The following is a 13,842-nucleotide window of genomic DNA, read 5'->3' as shown; positions in this document are numbered from 1 at the left end:
ATCTACATATCACAATGCTCTTTCACTATTTAAAATAAAGAATAGTAAAAACAAGGTTGCTTTAAGACAGCAAAGCATAGCAGGAAGGAGAAACAATGTCCTTGCAAAACACAAAGACACAAAGGATCTTTGATCTTCTATCACCCACCCTACTAATGTCTCTTGAAACGTTCAAGAGAAAACCAGTCTCTACAAACAAAAATCCAAAGTCAACTCCATCCATATAATAAAAGGGGAAATAGTAAATATAAAAATCATGAAGTTTAATGAAAAATTTGAAACTTTGGCCAAGAATTTAGACAAAGAACACAAGAAGCCTGCCTTGGTGATTACACGAGAAACACTGAGGGGAAGCCTTGTGAAAAGCTAGTTAAACTTTGGCCACACTATTCTCCTTATTTAGAAGTGGGCCATAATGCGAGGAAAAGTAATTAAAGAACCCAGAATGCCCTTGCACATTTCAAGCATTTAAATATCTAAGCCAGATATGCTGGGAAAGATGTTAAGCACTGAGAAACTTCTTTGCATTAATTAGAAGGTCTAATACAAATGAAAGTCATCAATATCTTGCTAGAGGGTCAGAAGAAAGAGGGACTTCCTATGGCAAAGCACCTTTACCTTAATTGCAACTCTCAAAGCTAGAAGCCTTTTCCCAATGAAATTATGTGGGCTTTTATCAGAAACGAGGTCAGCTTATTCATGACGTTCATTGAAATGGTCTCTTCTTACACAGACCTTCAGCCACTTCAATATAGGATGTTTCGCAAATGATTGTATGTGCTGTCTTTCTCCTAGATTGAACTTTGATCAAATTTGTTCTTAAAATACCTGTAGTGGTCGCAGAGATAAATTAAAATACTAATGCAACTGATAAGGTAACAATCCATTCTTGGAAAAGAACCAGTTAATTCAAAACCGGTTACCTGGGGCTTCCCTGGTGGCTCAGTGGTCGAGAGTCCACCTGCCGATGCAGGGGACACGGCTTCGTGCCCCGGTCCGGGAAGATCCCACATGCCGCGGAGCGGCTGGGCCCGTGAGCCACGGCCGCTGAGCCTGCGCGTCCGGAGCCTGTGCTCCGCAACGGGAGAGGCCACAACAGTGAGAGGCCCGCGGACCAAAAAAACAAAACAAAACAAAAAACAAAAAACCGGTTACCTGTAGTGTAGCATTGCAGGGGGATTGGTTCTGTTGCCAGCCTCCAGGATAAGAAGCTAACGAGATCTGGAGAGGTGTGATTAGGTCCACATAGGGAATTGACTTCTACCGTATTTTTTGTTTAATTTTTATTTAAATGCAGTTCCCCAAATTCTCAGTCGGAACTAGAGTCACAGACAGAACTGAAAGGTCTCAGTGATACCGACCAGGGTTCTTGGCCTTCCCCAATCAATAGAAATTGACAAGAGGCTCTATCTCCACATACCATCACACTAGGAGGTAGGGCTTTGACATACAAATTTGGGGTGGGGGGGACACAAACATTCAGTCTATAACAGTACCATGGATGCCCTGGTAAGAAGCATGAGTGCCAGAGAGTAGAAGATAGATCTCGTGAAGAGTCAGAGTCTGGCCACACTGGGGAAGTTTTTAGGGGCCCAGGGGTCTGGGGCATATGCCAGTACATTCCTAGCAGTTGTTTGTAACTTTGCTTGACACATTCTGGTACTAAGAGTTAGATGCCAAGCTTTGTATGCCCCTTTGAATTTTGCTGGAAGCGTGTCTGTCACATTTGGGGATACTGCTTTTCTCCACTTATCAGCTGACTTAAAAGTCTCCCAGATTCCAGGGCACAGAGCAAGAGAGGACCCTGCAGCTGGAACTGGCTGTGGTTTGTGGCACCTGCTGTGTAAGCCGTAGTTTCAAGCATGCCTCTTAGAGCTGGAGTTAAGTTTGGTGGGTAAGGCTGTTGGATGGAGTCTTTATCAAGCGCTAGTAGGGGTGGGTACTGTAGCACAGACCCTGTAGGGTTCTGGAGCAAGGGCATCCCTTCTCAGGCCATAGCTCCTCTTTACTTGAGAAATAGCTTCTGTTATTATTCTGGCCTCAGTAGATACTGAGGCATGGCACCCACGGTAATTATGTGATCTAAGCCTGTCATAATAAGCTGTGTTATTGATTCCAGCAAGCCAGCCTTAGGGAGGGCACGGCAGCTAGCCATTGTATGATTAAGGGCACGTTCAAGATCTGACCTGAGCAGGTTCAAGAGGCAGGATTTGGGGCCAAGAATCCCTCTTTAAATTATTCCTCTCTCTCAACTCAAACCCATGGGAGTTCCCCATGACCAACCATGAGGGGAGTGAGGACTTGGGTCTGAATCATAGGCCGTTGGCATGATGTGTCTTTGTTTTCTAGAGCTTCTGTAACAAAGCAGAACTGGAATGGCTTCAAGCAACAGAAATTTATTCTCTCATTGTTCTAGAAGCTAAGAAGTCCAAAATCGAGGTGTCTGCAGGGTCATGCTCTCTCTGCAGGGAGCAGGGGACAATCCTTCCTTGCCTCTTGTAGCTTCTGGTGTTTGCTGAGTATCCTCCATGTTCCTTGGCTTGTAGATGCATGACTTCAATCTCTGCCTCAGTTATCACATGACTGTCTTCTCCCTGTGTCAGTACATTGTCTTCCCTCTGTGTGTGTCTGTCTCTTTCCAAATTTCTCCTTCTTGTAAGGACACCAGTCGTATTGGATGGGGGCCCACCCTATGACCTCATCTTCGCTTGATTACATCTGCCAAGACCCTATTCCTAAGTAAGGTCCCCTTCACAGGTATCAGGGGTTAGGACTTCCCCATAGGTTTTGGTAGGGGGACACGATTCAGCCCATACATTTAGCTAGCTTCAGAAGTACTGCTGACACATTACGTTGCCAGCTTAGGGATGATTCTGAAAGGCAGTGGTAAAGGGAAATCCTTCTGGTGGGAGAGCTTTGAGTTTCTTATTTCTTCAGAAGGAAAGACGATCACATATATATTGACCCCTGGGCAGCAACAAATAGATTGCTTATTCAGGAGCCTGGATGGAACATGACTGGCAAATTGGAAACAGAAATGTCTGGGGAAGAAAGATGTGGATGGATTCTTGGGACTGGGTTTCCCCAGTCAACCGTTCTCCTCAAGGCTTGTGCATTGGGCCCAGGAATAGAGTGGCCTTAGCAGCAGGGATGGAGACTATATATGGGTTCAAGAGCGTGAGCTTCTCTCACCAAGACTGATGATTATACATCCCGTCCTTCTAGAAGCAGAAACTGATGCTGAGCCTTGGGCACGGCTTCATTTCTTAAGGAGACCTTTGAGCCTTTATTGCTGGTCAGTTGTCTAGTCAGCTCATTCCATGTTGGTTGGGGGTAGTAATTTGTCTTCAACGGAACTTTTACCTATTTTAGATATTAAATTGCCTTTCCTGCCAGAAATATATCTGAAAATATCACTACCCCAAGATTTATAAAGAGGCTTCTCTAATCAGAACCTACTGTTTAGCACAGAGAACTCTACTCAATGATCTGTGGTGACCTAAATGGGAAGGAAATCTGAAAAAGATGGGATATATGTGTATGTGTAACTGATTCACTTTGCTGTACAGCAGAAATTAACACAACATTGCAAAGCAACTATACTCCATTAAAAATTAAAAAAATAAATTAATTAGTTAAAAAAAGCACCTCTCCACCAGCCCTGTCTCTGACATGTTGTTGCCTCAGTCTAAGAGATCCATTTTAAGAAGACGTCATACCAGGCTGAGAGCCATGGATTTCACTAGTCCTAGTATGTGGCCCACTTCACAAAAGCTGCTGACCAGATAGAAAGCTCAGCTAAAGGTTACCTGGGGACAACACTTTATAGGGATGAAGCACTGTCCTCTGGCACAACCCTCAGTATAAGCATTGAGCCAATTGCTGAATATGGTACCCTGTCCTGTTAGATTTCACAGTTTCAGGAAACAGGTCCTTCCATGATCACTCCCAGTGACCTCCTCTTGGTTTTGTGTCTGCTTTTTTACTTTCAGGTTAAACTTAGGCTCTTCTACTAGGGGTCTTGATTCTCAAAGGAGAAACATTTCTTCCACGAGAGATAGTAGCCTATGACAAACAGCTGAACAGTTTGGGCTTTTCATTCCACTGGAAGAGCAGGCAAGGTAGGGGGTGCCATTTCTGGCTGGAACCTCTTCTTGACCATTTCCTTGAGGAAGCACCGCAGCAAAGGCTATGGGATCTGCCTTCCTCTGGGTCTGCTGAAGTTCTCAGGCAGATGGGCTGGAAGAGTGGGAACTTTGACTTTAATTGTGCATGTATGTTGTATTTTCTGTATATTATTATGTTTTGACATCTTCAACAACCTTTCTGGCTGCCTCTCCCTGCTGGCCAATTCTTAGAGATAGCAAGGGCTTGGCCAGGAGCATGCCTTTAGCAAACTAACCCATCCAGAGCCACACTCCTGTCTGGCCCGTGCACCCCAGGAGGCAATGTTCTTCTGCTATAATCATCCCAGGGCCAGGTAGCAGGCAAATAGGGACTGTCTATGTAGCCCAAAGCCTGCCCAGATTCTTCATGCAAGCCAATCCCAAGCTGTTTGTCCTGCTTTGCCTTTTCCATGGAACCACCAATAAAGCCTGTGGCCTAAGCACTCTCCTCGCCCTCTGACCACCCCAGTGCCTCCCATCTCTAGGACCTGTAAGTACAATACACTTTGTTTTTTTCCTGAGCCTCTCCTCTGTCTCCCCTTGGGTCCATACCTGCCTGACCATCTTATAAAAGAATGCAAAAGAAAAATTGGGACACATCTTAGCAATAAGAGATTGGAGAAAGGAGTGGCCAGCAGATACATTCCCTCCCATTTCTCCCTTTAATGAACTGATGACGGGTGGTTTCACGAAAGTAAGTCCAAAGGTGTATTGTGGCACTGAACACCTGTCAGATTTGTTTTCCTTTTTCATAAGTGAAACTCCTAAATGAATGGTTCATATTTTATATAGGATGGATAAACGACAAGGTCCTACTGTAGAGCACAGAGAACTATATTCAATATCCTGTAATAAACCATAATGGAAAAGAATATGAAAAATAATATATATATGTATAACTGAATCACTTTGCTGTACAGCAGTTAACACAACATTGTAAATCAACTATACTTCAATAAGTCTTTACAAAATAAATAAATGAATCATTCAGTTACACACCAAGTATTTGCTTCCCATCCAAAATTTCCTGACTTACTACCATTCTCCCACACTTTTGCTGAGATTGCACCTCCTGATAAAATGTTAGAATTTGAGTTTTGCCTCAAACTCTATTCTCCAGGCACCTCACTCACCAACAATCCTCCTAAAATCTCCTGTGTCTCTATAGATGGTGCCATGACACTCTTTCCAAAGACTTTATATTCTTCCCGTCTTAAGCTATGGAAAATATCCTATAATTCCCGTTCGTTTTCCGTTATTTATCCGTTTAAATTTCCCTCGGTCTCATTAGAATCCTTTTAAGCCTATGCCCCAAAGATCTCATCTTGTTTATCACACCTACCAGTTAATTTGTGTTTGAAAGGAAGACACAGTTGAACTCTGTGGTGAGATGTTTTCCCTCTTGACTAAATGTGTAAATATTTGAGGTGCATCAAAAGGCCTGTCTTCCAAAACAGTCTTTTCTTCTTATCTGCTTTGGTGTGTACATTCTTATTGGTAAAGAACTTCTCGCTCTATGTTCCTGCTTTGGGTTGAACTCATATAAAGACGAGGAACACATTTGCTCTGTCTGAATCGGAGAGTTAGCTCAAATGACCTCTTCACAATGTTTCTTTCTTTTTCTCCAAGACTACAGAGACTGCCAGTGAATGCACAGAATTATTTAGGGTGGATCTCGATCAAGAGCAGCTGTCTGTTCAACAGGACATTTAACACTTAAATTCCTGGAGTCAAGTCTACATAGGTTCTTACCCTAACTTTCCTGGCTTATTAGGGTTCTGGGGCCAGTCAGTGCAAATCTTGTAGCTTCTTTCTTTCATGCTGGTGTATCTTGACTATTTTTTGGCATTTGTAGCCCCACTGCCTCTCTCAAGCTCTGAGTTTAAAAAGTTTAAGCAAGTACATCCTATAAAATGGTTACTGTGCTGGATTCTCTCAGGAGACCAGGCTGAATTCTCTAGGGAGAACAAGACTAGAACTGTTCTGGGAGACATCTCATGATGTAAGAGAGCATCTGTGCCAACATACAGACTATCCCTAAGACCTCCTCTCAAAGTGATGCTGCAGTTCTGAAGAGTGCTGGACACTTAGCAACAGTGGGTGGAAGTAATTAGGGATGTGCGATTTAAAATTGTTAATACTACTCTTATTTATGAAACCTGGGAAAACATAGGTGACAGTTAAATACAATACTTTGAAACAAATGTTATTTCTCTTCTCTATTAAGTGAACATAAATTTATGTTTTTCATTCTTCAGATTCTTAATAGTATTTGTTCCTTTGCTTAAAATATCCTGCATTTGAAAAGAAATTATTGTACTCTGGGCAGAATGAAGCTTCTCTTTCTCACTTTGTTTTTCCTTCTCCAAGTGCTGCCACAATAATACGATTTCATATTTAAATAATTCTTTAAAGTGGCTTCTACAGCTTTCTAAGGATCTTTCAGCTCGTGTTTTCCCCAAAGCATTCTTAGGAGCAGACTATGCACGTTCTACAAATAAGCCTGAAGCTTAAAGACAGTAAGTGAACTGCTCCAAATCGCACATCTAAGGAAGGGCGGGCTTGTGATCAGAACTCAGGTGTTCTCTTACCTTAACTGGCGGTCTACCCTCAGCAATAGTCTGACTCTTTGAACAAAAAAGTAAATGGAAAATAAAGTTATTCATATAGCACTGAGGGGTAAGGGCAAACTGATTAGGATGGAAGTCAGTTATATTATTTTACTAAATAGGAATCTTGGCAGGGTTATGTTTGCTCTATGTTTTCTAGATGAGGGAAGTAAGCTAGAAGGTACGGGCAGAGAAAAGTTCCTGGGAGAGGGATGCTTCATGCTAATGCTGAGTTATGTGGTGAACAGGTTTCCTTGAGAGGAGATGAAATACTTGCAGAGGTGTGGTTGAGAATTTGAAGGGAAAGTGTGGGGGGAGGGGCAGCAATGTTAGGGTTAATGGTCTTTGGAAGACATTGAGGTCCAGGAAAAATATTCACAGCGTCGAGAGAGAACTGGGTATGAGCAGTGATTGTGCAGCATCCGTGGACCATTCCTACAGGTGTGAAGCAGACAGAGGCAGAAGGGATTTGCTGCACACAGAGCAAGAGTTGTTCCCCAGAGGTACAGCATTTGAATAAAGCAAAGACGATCTCGTAAAGGATATTCTTAATACACAGTGGTGATACATTGTAATAGGAATAGTGAAGGGAAAATACAAGGTGCTAGGAGAGAATACTGTGGGGAAACCAAATTAGAGTGGAGGGCAGAAATCTCTTTGAAAATGTGACATTTGATCAAAACCCTGAAAATAGCAATATATGACCTAAATCTTGAATTGTCTGAAAATGATGTTTTGGGGGTAAATTTAAAGTTGCCATGAGTATGTAATTTAATACTTATTTTCTAACATGAGGAATTATTTTGCTATACTTGGTATTATTATTAGTCTTCTTACATTAAATGTATAATATATGCTGTTAATCATAGGCGTATATACATATTTATACAGGTACACACACTCACACACACATGCACACATATGATACTGAAACCCAAACCAGATTATCATAAGAAAATAGAAGTATTATTAATAGAATTACTTATATTCATGAAAACTTACTGTCATCGACTCGAAAAGTAAAATATGAATTTCCAAGTATCTGTGAATACTTTGGGCAGTTCAAGAAAAGCATCAGTGCCTTCTAAAACTTTGTAAGTTTACTTCCACAAATTCAGACGTCCTGAGATATCTCTATTGTATCTCTTGGATTCTGGTATCTTTAGAAAAATGTATGTGTAAGTTACAAGTGGTTTATGATACGCTAGTTCAGTTCCAAGAGTGGTCGGTGTGAGAACTTAATATCAGCAACTTTTGCCTTGAGCATAACTTATATCACTGTTTCCCTCGTCCAAGCCCTGGCACCCCTGACTTTGGTGTTGCTTTCCCTCACCGGATTCTTTCACCAACCCCACATGCTCTCTTAAGGCAGCCGTTGTACCTTTTCTCATAGAAAGGGGGAAAAATATCTGTCAGAATGTCACTATAGCAGATGCCTGAGGAATTTCCATAAATAATCAATTGACAGAATTATTTACCTTTAAACCTGAAAGGTTGCTTGGGAGGACCTTAGTACCCATTGTTAGCATGAATTGAGCATTTCACAGGTTTTTCAGACACCTTTGTGATAAATACTTGGTCTTGGTGACAACGTTGTGGGTTTCCTGATAAGAGGAACTGCATGTTACCTTCCACTCTGACAGCCCCAGAGCTTGCTGGGGTGGACACCTTTGAACAAACGAATGAATGAATACGCGAATGGGCAGGGTGTAAAATCATCAGTTCCTGTTTGTTATTGCAGTTCTCTGTTTCTGTCCAAGCACTGGAATTCTAATGCATGAGATGTGTTTCTGCATGTTTCTCATCCATCCGGAGAATTTTTGTTCTTCTCAAAGTGAAAGGTGAATTGTTCTTGCTGTTAAGAGGAGACAGGAATACAGGCATCTGGGTGGCAAGTGATCGGGAAGGAAAAGCAGATTGCAGAGCAAAAGGAGGCTTTTGCAAGGAAACGTTCTAGGAAAGCACGCCTGCTGTGGGAAGCAAATCTGTATTTCACACTATGCTGTTGGTGTTTCAAAGGGAACGTGTTGATTTAGGAGTCAGGAGCGTTCATCCTAGGAGATGTAACAGCAGGGGTACACTGAAATTTGAATGAAGCACAGAAAAGACTTCTTTTACTTTATCTTTAAATTTTTTATCTAAAAAAAGATATATATATGTATGTATGTGTATATATATATATAAATGATCTTAGGTGAAATAGAGAGGAAGAACAATCTAAAAAGTTAACCACTAAGCAAGGCAAGGTATAAGAAATTGAATTTTAGTGTTTATTTTATGTATTGCAAGTTGGTAAAAATGAATTTGCAATGCATAAAACTTCATTCATTCTTGCAAAAAAAGGTGCGTTGAGAGCCACAATGAGCTGGGCACAGGGTATAGTTCAGTGAACGAAAGAGAAAGAGAGGATACCTTAGTCCTTTAAGTGGGGAGAAACAGACAAATGAAGGAGTATGATACATAGCGTGTCAGATGGCGATGAGGCAAACGTGATGCCAGGTTTGCACAGAGTCCTGAAAGAGCTGAACGAGGGGCTGTGCTGGTGCTGAGGGAAGAACATTTGAAAGAGAAGAGCGAGAACGTAGGTCCTGAGATAGGGGATGAGCTGGCTGTGCAAGGATGCCGGGGCCGGGTGAGCAGGACCCCGTCAGCGACACGTTATGAAGCATAGAAGTGAACGCAGTGCCTGGGCTGCCTCATCACCTGCTTCCTGTTCTGGAACCTTCATCCCCACCCCAGCCATCTCTCAGGATGCCTCCCTCCTCACTAGAAGACACAAGTCAGCCTGATGTGTAACCAAGTGAGGGCACCAAGGACCTTTCGTGAAAAGTAGTGAAAATTTTTTCCTTTGGAAAAAATAGATATAGAAAATAAGACCTAAAATTTTCTGCGTCCAGTGGATGTTTTTGTGTGCTGTATTTTAGGGATCAGTCCCTATACTCCTCACTCTCATCATGTGTTATAATGACTAATAAAATGCAAATATTAGATTTTAAACCAAGTTTGACATTGTCTCCAAACTCTGTCTCAGGCTAATTTGCTTCCCGAAATCCCCTCCTCAGTGTGTGCTTTAGACACGTTTGGACATCAGGATAACTTAAAATACAGGATACAAAGGCCTCCCTACTGCAGATAAACTAGCCAGAAACCAACCAACCAAAGAAATGAAAGAGCAGAGTGCACACTTGTGTGTGTGTATGTATGTATATGTGTGTTCACATGTGTGTGTACATGTGTGTATTATGTTTGGGGGTGAGGGCATGTGCACATGGATTTGGATGCACGTTTGTGTCTGCGTGTGTGTATTTGTATCGTGTATGTTTGTGTGCACGTGAATGTGTGTACCCATATTTGCACGTTTGTGTATGTATTGTATGTGTATGTGTGTATACATGTGTGTACGTGGTGGGGCTGTGAGCCAGGTGATGTGGGCCTTCTAGGACATGCTGTGTCTGCAGCCGTGGAAGGGTTTTGAGCAGAGCAGAGATAGGACTTAGTTTTGCAAGGGTCCCCGAGGCTGTCCTGTGCAGAATGTCCTCCTAGAGGGAAGGGGACAAGCTGGAGACGCCCTGGAGTTGACTGTAATGGCCCAGCTAAGCGAGGACCATGGCTGGGGTCAGTGCAGGAGAGGTGGAGGTGCTGAGGAGAAAGGGGGAATGTTGAGCCAGAGTTGTGGGTTTAAGTCCTAATTCTGTAATACATCCGCTGGGAGAGCCTGGCTATGGCATTGAACCTTTAGTTTTCCTATCTACTTGGTCTTCTTCAAAGCAGTGCTCTGAGAATAAAATGAGATCTCAATATATAAAAGCATTTCCTAAAGTCTCAACGTCTCTGTATTAAGCCTATTGCTTAGGGCAGAATTTTTCAAACAGCAAATCAAATGAGTGGGTCATGAAATGAGTTTAGTGGGTCTCATTCAGCATTTAAATAAAAATAAAACAGGATAAGAGAGAAGAGAAGGCATTATAATGTTTGGGAAACATCGGCATGGAGATTAAAGAAGGAGGTTTGTGGTCGGATGGCCCTGCCTTCCAGACTGTGAGATTCCACAAGTTATCTTCTCTCTCTGATCTGCTGTTCTTATCTGAAAAGTGGATAGGGTTAAAACACATTCTTGAATGTTTTTGTAGAAGGTGATTAATCAATTTATTACTTCTGTTTATGCTTTTTCAAAGCTAATGATTTACAAGCTCTGCTTTGATTGCAGCAATTAGTAAATGAAAATGTGTTTGCATTTCTACCGGTCTGTTTACATTTCACAAGTCTTACTTTTCTCACAAGGGAGCCCTGTACTAACAGCTCTAATCAAGGCCAACCACCTCAAACATACAATCAACAAATCTCAAAAATAGTAGCACCCATAATATACTGTTTTCATGGCTTTGGGCAAAATTAAGTTTCTTCTTTCATATCATCATGGGCATTTCACTTAGGAAAACTAGCTTATAAAAAATTTTTACTATAAGAGAATAGTGCATAGGAAACAATGCTTACTTATATCACATAGACAAATTTCAGACCTCTTGCTTCCCTTTGCATCTAAAATATAATTTACCAAATAGCACTGCCATGTACCATTTTCAGAAACGTGAACAAGGAGTATACCTCTACGTATATTTTTCTACTGGGTCTTGAGAAGGAAAGATAGTTAACAAAAGAAAGTTAAGAGAAAATTGTCTTAAGACTTTAGATTCACATTAAATTATGATTGATTCATTCTTTTCTTCCTTTATGAGATAATGCCCTGTGAGCTGCACGAGCTTTGCATTGTTTCACTACAAAACAACCAATCAAGTTCTACCAGGCTATTTAATGGGTAGCTCATATTTAGTCAGTAGGCCCAATATCAGAGGTATCTTGGGAATTCCAGGAGGCAATATATAAAAGGACTTCTTCCTATAAAAATACTATAAAACAAAGTAAAACAACAGAGTTGAAATATACCAAGTCTTTTCCTCCCTAGCGTAAGGGCAATATTCCATTTGGGTTTTCCTGAGGGATAGATCCACGGTTCTTTGAGGTCAGATGGTTGTGAAAACAGAAGGAGGTGACGGCTCCCAGAGGTCCAGCCCTTCATCTTTATCCTTCCTTGCTTGGAAGGAATTAGCACGTGTTCCTCCATCCTAAAATGATCCCATTCTCAAGATAAACTATATATAACACTTATTCCCTAGAAGAGAAGATCTGTGTGTAGTTTTTGAATCAATATCTAGATTTGGCTTTTAAAATAATTTTTAACTAATGACTGTCCAAATGTCCACCTCAGCTCTCCCTTTAAAATGCACTAGCACGAGTGCTTGTGTGTGCAAACACCCCGACCCACCGCCCCCCCACCAATACACAAACCCTGTCCTTTAATTTACTAGGTCAGTTTGTCCCCAAAGGAAGCTGGCTAGTTTATTTTCCATAGAGAAGTCCTTGTACAACTGTATTTTAAATTATCCTGATGTCCAAATGCGTCAACACATAGTGGGGAGAGGGATGAAGTTGGAAAGCAACTTAGCCTAAGACGCAGAGTAGATTTTGGAGATAGTGGCAATCCTGGTCTAATAAAGACGTATTGGAATTTTATTAGTTATCATAACACGCAAATGGGAGTGAGGGGTATAAAGGCTGATCCCCAAAATAAAGTTCACAAGAGTATCTATTGGACACAAAAAGAACATTTTAGAACTTATTTTCTATATTTATTTTTTTCTAAATAGAACAATTTTTACTATTTTTCGTTGGTCATGGGGGCTCTTGCTTGGTTACATGTTGGTCTAATGAGTGTCTGGAGTGAGGAGTGAGGGGTCCTGAGGGAAGAGAGGGGCTTCCACGATAGGAAGAGGTGGGCAGGGGGCCCTCAGCCATCGGGTTCACTTTTAAGTTTTGTAACATATTTTAATTGACCTTTGTCTGGTAATGTACGTTTGTAAATGATCTAGTTTTTTTTTTAATATTTTAGTTTTATTGGTGTGTAGTTGATTTAAAATGTTGTGTTAGTTTCAGGTGTATAGCAAAGTGATTCAGTTATACATGTACATGTATCTATTCTTTTTTAGACTCTCATATAGGTTATCACAGAATATCGAGTAGAGTTCCTTGTGCTATACAGTAGGTCCTTGTTGGTTATCTATCTTATATGTAAATTATCCAGTTTTAACCAAACTAACCCTCACAAAATGACAAAAAAAAGTGAAAACACATTCCCACAAGCAATCTATAGAATGAAAATAGTACCACTGAGGCAAGCACAGTGAACAAGAAAATAGCAGAGGCTCGTCATAAATCACAGACTTTACTCAGTCTTCAAGATAGGTAATCTTCACTAATGCATCCCAGAGTAAGTGCTGTTTGGGGAGGGAAAACTTATACTATGGAGGGAGACTTAGTTTGGGAAAAAACATTTTTTTAATTGTACCTGTTTTTTCAGGATTTCTGTTTCAGAAAAGGAGATAAGCATGTCCGCTGTAAAAGCTTTTCATATTTGCACACTGGAAAAAATAGCTTCAGAAATAAATTTTAAAAATATTTGCAATGAGAGTTATATGAAAATTTTTGGAACAATTTTAGATTTATAGAAAAATTGCTAAGGTAGTGCAAGGGGTTTCATATCCTGTCCCTAATTTCCTCTGTGGGTAACATCTTATGTTAATATGGTACATTTGCTACCATTAATGAACTGATATTGATACATTGATACATTATTATTAATTAAAGTTTGTACTTATTTCATATTTCCCTAGTTTTTACCTAATGTTCTTTTTTCGGTTCCGGAGTTCCATCCAAAATACCACATTGCATTTAGTATGTCTCCTTAGGGTCCTTTTGTCTGTGATAGTTTCTCGGACTTTCTTTGGTTTTAATGACCTTGAGAGTTTTAGGGCATGCTAGTCGGGTATTTTATAGAATGTCTGTCAACTGGGATTAGTTTCAGGTTGTTTTCTTGTGATTGGATTGGAGTTATGGGTTTTGGGGAGGAAGACCACAGAGGTGAAGTGCCATGTTCAGCACATCATGTCAAGGGTGTTACCACGAACAGGTCTATCCCTTGGTCACCTGACTCAGTGGACACTAAATTTTGA

The sequence above is a fragment of the Hyperoodon ampullatus genome (genome assembly GCF_949752795.1).
Source record: "Hyperoodon ampullatus genome assembly, chromosome: 20".
Classification (NCBI taxonomy): domain Eukaryota; kingdom Metazoa; phylum Chordata; class Mammalia; order Artiodactyla; family Ziphiidae; genus Hyperoodon; species Hyperoodon ampullatus.
The sequence above is the reverse complement of the archived record's forward strand: the minus strand, read 5'-3'. Positions refer to the sequence as shown.